The 6,253-nt window shown below is 49.1% G+C and overlaps 1 non-coding gene across 1 annotated transcript; it reads right to left on the bottom strand.

Moving 5' to 3' along the window:
- Positions 1 to 491: 491 nt before the first annotated feature.
- On the bottom strand, positions 492 to 612 carry LOC115893054. The gene has a single exon (XR_004053010.1). It is a non-coding gene; the product is annotated as a small nucleolar RNA SNORA32 (small nucleolar RNA).
- Between the last annotated feature and the right edge of the window lie 5,641 nt (positions 613 to 6,253).

Raw genomic sequence — 6,253 nt, 5'->3', positions numbered from 1 at the left:
CTGCCTGCTGGTCTCCGTTCAGGACCAGTTCTCACCGTGACATTCGCAACCCCTGCCTAGAAGTCAGTGGAGTGTCCCTGGCCTAGCATCTCAGTTTTTCCCATCCTGCTGAGACACTCTCTTGTCTCCAGGCCTGCTTGGGACCAGTTTGCTACAAACATTTTAGGAGGGAGGTCTGCAGCACTTTTATTTCAACCTGCACTCCCAATTCTGACCCTGACTCCCTGTCTCTCTGGATGCCCTCTGGGCCCCGTGACCCCTAGACCCAAACCACCCAGGACCCCTGGGGCAGGAGCCCTTCTTCAGCTGGTGGCTGCAATGTCCCTCGCTGCTGCTGCTAAGCGTTTCTGTTCCATCTCTGCCCCACAAAAGGTGTCCATCTGGATTTTTGGTAGTTTGGTTTTTTTTCTGGCTTGCATTATATTTCTATTGGACAGTGCTTATCTAGGCACTGGAAGTAAAATGAAAAAAAGTTGAATAAAGGGTTAATAAAATGTTCCCAGTGGGCCGATCGCTAGCAAGGTGGCAGACAGAAAACCCAGTGTGGAATTCTCTTATCAATGTGTCCACAGCAAATGAGAAATTGCACTCTAAATGCCTTGGTAACAATCAGATCTGTTTTCCAGTCTGTGTCTTCTTGTTTTCTCTTTATACAGTTTATCTATCTGTGTGTTTTGAGACAAATTTATGAAGCACCAGTCACGGTACCAGGTTTTAAACTATTTCCAAATATATCTGTTCCATTTTTATCCGAAGAAATTCAGAACGGTCATGGGGAAGGAGGGACATTCCCAGCCTTGCCCTTGCTTGACCTCCAGCAGCAGTGGCCTCCTGGGCCCCACTCTGAGACGCATGATTTTCCCAGGTTCCCAGGTCCCCACCTGTATGGGGCGGCAATAACAAATCCCATAGGCCAGGAGCTTCAATGTACATTTATTGGTTCAAAGTCCTGGAGGCTGAAAATCCGAGATGAAATTATTGGCAGGGCTGGTTCCTCTGAATCCTCTCTCCTCTGCTTGCAGACGGCATCTCCTCCCTGTGTCCTCACAGGGTCATCCCTCTGTGTGCATCTGTGTCCTCATCTCCTTGTCTTACAGGACATAGTCAGACTGGACCAGGCCCACCCTAATGCCGTCATTGGAACTCGGTCACCTCCACAAAAACCCTGTTTCCAAATAAGGTCACATTCTGAGGTATGGGGGTTAGGACTTCAACATATGGATTTTGGGGGACACAATTTAGCCCAAGAACCCCTTGACCTTATTTTCCTCCTGTCCCCCCTTAGAACTTTCTGCTGTGCCCCAGGGCACCACATGGGGCTCTTGTCTCCAGCTGCATTTCCTGAGAGATCCCAGCCAGCATTACTGCATTAAATCTTGTCTTGACACCCACATGGGAAAGACTCCCACGTTCCTGCTCCCAGCCCGGGCCTCCCCACAACTCCAGAGTTGGGTACTCAGTTGCTTCTTTGATGTCTCCCTTTGGGGATCCAGAATTAATATCAGATCTAACTTGTTTGAACCCCAGTGATCCTTTCACCCCCAACTTATCCCTGTCCACTCGGGGATGGTGCTTCCATCCCTCCTGGACTAGAAACACCAAGTGCTGTCTCTTCACTAATAAGGAGAGAAAGGCAATGAGTTACCTGTGCCTCTTCTGAACGAATCAAATGAAATGGCAGACAAGTAAAGGCACAGAAAGGAAGAAAAAGGGTTAGAACTGTGCACTGGTGCAGGGCGGGTGGACTGCACTGGTCTTGGTCTCCTCCTCCTGCTTTACCTGCAGAAGCAGAGACAGATGGGCTTGCAGGGGTCCAGGTTGGAGGAGTCCAGGTAAAGGGCCCACCCAGGTCTCACTGGCTTGGGAACAATGAGTTCAGACTTCCCAAGCACTGCAGAGAAGCTAGGATGGTTCCAGAATTTTCCTGTGAGCTCAAACGGGAGATTTTCTGGAAAGCTGGAGCCTAGAAGTCCTGGGAGAAAGCTGCATGGCCATGGCATTTTGCGAACATTGCAAGAGTAAGCTATTTTCATTGCAATCCTGAGGACGGCTGTCTGTTTCTGTTCATGCTCTCTCTCCTCTCTGGGTGTCCTGGCCATAGTGCAATGGCCTCAGGCACACCGGAGCGGTGCTAAGGGAGTGGGAGGTGCACAGAAGTTGGGACCAGTGAGTAGTTCTTATGTTGTCGGCAGTCATGTGCAGGTAATTTGTGGTTAACTCTGAGCCATGGGAATGGCTTCCAGGAATACATGTAACACACACAGTGCCTGCTGGGTGGCAAGGTGCAGGGCCAGGTGTCTCCCCACCACAGAAGTACAGTATGCCCCATGGTGCCCAGCACTTGAAGTTTTCGGGAAATGGAGTAGAGAAGAGAGTGTTAGAATTCCAGAGCCAGAAGCTACCATGTCAAGAGAAGGCTGAAGTGTCCTTCCAAGTGCTCAGCAGGAATGCTGTGTTTGTAATGATTGTCCTAAGAAGTAAGCAAAGTGCATGTACCTCAAAGCTGTAGTTTAACAGGAATTATAATATTAATACAATTATTATATTATTTTTGTGGGTTTGTGATATTATGATACTGTTAGCTTTTTAGAATGTGTAATCCATTTTATTTTATTTTCTCATTTTAAACAAATATGATCTGCTTTGGATCTGCTCTTGTATTTATAATCGTGTCTACTATTTCTTAGGCAAAGTCCCCCACATTGTATAAGCTTCATCCTCTACAAAACTTGCATAGGCCCCTTGTAGGCTTCTTACAAATATGCCTCATCCTCCCTCCAGCAGCACTGAGCGCCCAGAGTTTGCACAGAGTGGGTGCGTCTTGCCAGTGCTGACAGAGAAAGAGCCAAAAGCACAGAAAAACCGGCCCACCCAGCTAGCTGTGGACTTCTTTGGTGCTTCCTTCTCTCTTCAAAGCATTTCAGATCTATTATTTCACATGGCCACTGGCTCGGTAGATCACCAAATCCCCACTTTACAGAGGTAGAGGCTGAGGCCGAGGGCTTGGTGGTTGACAGACAGCCATCTCGCTCGAAACTGGGGGCCTGGAGCCTGAACGCAAACATCCTGGGCTCTGGTCCCTGCCTGGATGTGCACGAGTCCACATAAATGCCTGGCGAGGCAGGCATTTCCGGTGGCAACCAAGATGTGCCTAAGGAAACATTCTCTCCTCCAGGCCCAGAGGCTGATGTAGCTCCCGTGGGTGCGTCTGGTCCAACTGGAAAAACCAGCAAGCCAAGCCCCTGGGGTGACTTCAGGCTGACCGGGGAAGAGAAGTATTTTCAGATGCAGGTAGTGAGAAAAATAGCAGAAAGAAAAATGCTGAATCGTTCAACAAGTGGTCAAATCACTGCAATCCCAGCGGATAGAATGAAAGAAGCGGATCCTGGGGCCATCACCTCGACCCCCAGGGCAGTGGATGCACAGCACGCAGGCGCGGGAAGAGGACGGGTCAGGACTCACTTCCACCTCTGTCCTTCCACTTCCTCACTGGGTCCCCTGTTCCTGCCAGCTCTCCCAGCTTCTCAGCTTGCCCCTGGCTACCAACACAGCTCCCACGTGGGACAGGGAATGCAGGGAATGCGCTTCCAACAACCTTACCCCTGGCCAGTGCTTCTTTCTGGATCCAAAACTAAAGCTGGAGTTTTGGGAACCCCCCCCTCCCTTCATGCTGGGTTGTCTGGGTGCAGATGGATCACCCCTAGGGTTCATGCCCAGGCACAGGTCTACTGGCACCCACTCAGGGTGGCACTGGCCTGACTGGTGCCTTCTCCGCATCCCTACCCACCTTGACTGCACGGTCCCTGGCTACACAGTATCCAGCCCAACTACACTGAAGGTAAACACAGCCCGTCCCCCTCCCCCCTCCAAATCCAGCCCAGCCCCCAAATACCAGGCAACACTGAACAACACGCTCAGACCCTGTGCTTCCTCTGGAAAACAGGGCTACTAACGCCACCTCCCAGCATTATTCCAAGGATGGAATGAGAGAATATGCAGGAAACATTTATCAAAATACTGGACCTATGACACATCGCTTAAAAATCAAACCTATTGGATTACAGTCCTATTATGAATGATGAACATTTTAAATTGGAATATTTATTGTAATTACTTTTTATAGTAGGTATCGCAGGTTCTACATATCAAAAATATTGACTATAAACTCTCTCTTCTATGGTTTTGCTCCTGTTTTTCTGAGTGTCTTTTTTTTTTTTTTTGAGACGGAGTCTCGCTCTGTCACCCAGTCTGGAGTGCGATGGCGCAATCTCGGCTCACCACAACCTCCGCTTCCTGGGTTCAAGCGATTCTCCTGCCTCAGCCTCCTGAGCAACTGGGATTACAGGCATGCACCACCACGCCCAGCTAATTTTTTTGTATTTCTAGTAGAGACGGCGTTTCTCCATGTTGGTCAGGCTGGTCATGAACTCTTGACCTCAGGTGATCCACTCCCCTCGGCCCCCCAAAGTGCTGGGATTATAAGCGTGAGCCACTGCGCCCGGCCTGCTCTGGGTGTCCTGTATTGATTGCCACAAAACCAGAGCTGATGTGGCTCCATGAAATCCACTCATCCTCCCAACTCCTCCTGATAAAATGGTACTCAGCTAATAATATCTTTCTTAAGGAAATTATATTACTCTAGGATTTGTAAAATCAGTAGTGCATGTAGTTCTTCTGTCATTTTCTCTTTATTGAATTTCAGGACAGGGAAGGCATTTTCCATATGAAGATTAAGCTATCACTGGGTGGGGGTCCGGCTCCATGTCTCCATCATCGATGCCATGGGTGAAAGTATGAGTTTAAAACTTATTTATTTATTTATTTTGGGGAGAGTCTCTGTCGCCCAGGCTGGAGTGCAATGTCATGATCTCGGCTCACTGCAACCTCTGTATCCTGGGCTCAAGTGATTCTCCTGTCTCAGCCTCCCGAGTAGCTGGGATTACAGGCATACGCCCGCCTGGCTAATTTTTGTATTTTTAGTAGAGACAGGGTTTTACCATGTTGGCCAGGCTTGTCTTGAATTTCTGACCTCAAGTGATCCACCCACCTTGGCCTCCCAAAGTGCTGGAGTTATAGGTGTGAGCCACCACGTCTGGCCAATGAGTTTAGAATTAAGAAACTGGGCTGGGTGCAGTGGCTCACACCTGTAATCCCAGCACTTTGGGAAGCTGAGGCAGGAGGATTGTTTGAGCCCAGGAGTTCAAGACCAGCCTGAGCAACATAGCAAGGCCCTGTCTCTACAAAAAATATTTTTTAAAAACCTAGCTGGGGCCAGGCGCGGTGGCTCACGCCTGTAATCCCAGCACTTTGGGAGGCTGAGGCGGGCGGATCACGATGTCAGGAGATCGAGACCATCCTGGCTAACACGGTGAAACCCTGTCTCTACTAAAAATACAAAAAATTAGCTGGGCGAGGTGGCGGGCGCCTGTAGTCCCAGCTACTCAGGAGGCTGAGGCAGGAGAATGGCGTGAACCCGGGAGGTGGAGTTTGCAGTGAGCTGAGATCGCGCCACCACACTCCAGCCTGGGAGACAGAGCGAGACTCTGTCTCAAAAACAAACGAACAAACAAACAAAAAACCTAGCTGGGTGTGGCAGTGCATGCCCATAGTCCCAGCTACTCAGGAGGCTGAGGTGGGAGGATCACTTGAGCCCAGGAGTTTGAGGCTACAGTGAGCTGTGATCATTTCACTGCATCTAGCCTGGGTGACAGAGCAAGACTCTGTCTCTAAAAAGACCAGAAAGGTTTAGGGAAAAAACAGACAGAAATGCTGAGGATCAAGCCACAGGCTTCTTTCCCAAGTCTTGGCCCTCAGCATTTTAATTCCTCCAGCTGGTTCCATTCTCTCCCACCCCTTGGTTTTACGTCAAGCTATCATCATGGGGATTCTCTAAAAGTAGAAACACTTTCTTTGTCTCTTTATCTTGGGGTTGATCCGGGTCTGAAAAACACACGTGAAAGAATTTTGACCACTGTCAGATGCTGCCCAAGCACGACAAGGAGAGGCTGTGCTTCTTCAGAATCCAGCGAGCACCATGCTGTTGCCTTAGGTACCTCGTGGGCTTTCATCTTTTCAATCAGCCTACAGCATAGACATCCTTTGTCTGATCTCACAGATGAGATAACCGAGGCTTAGGGAATTTAAGCAACTTTTCTAGATTACACATCTCAGGAATGACAGTTCCAAGGGTTAAGACCACTTGTCTGATGTCAAAATCAAGATTGTAACAAATCTGAGCACAACACACTGGTCA

The sequence above is a fragment of the Rhinopithecus roxellana genome, chromosome 13, assembly GCF_007565055.1.
Source record: "Rhinopithecus roxellana isolate Shanxi Qingling chromosome 13, ASM756505v1, whole genome shotgun sequence".
NCBI classification, from domain to species: Eukaryota; Metazoa; Chordata; class Mammalia; order Primates; family Cercopithecidae; genus Rhinopithecus; species Rhinopithecus roxellana.
The sequence above is the reverse complement of the archived record's forward strand: the minus strand, read 5'-3'. Positions and strand labels throughout refer to the sequence as shown.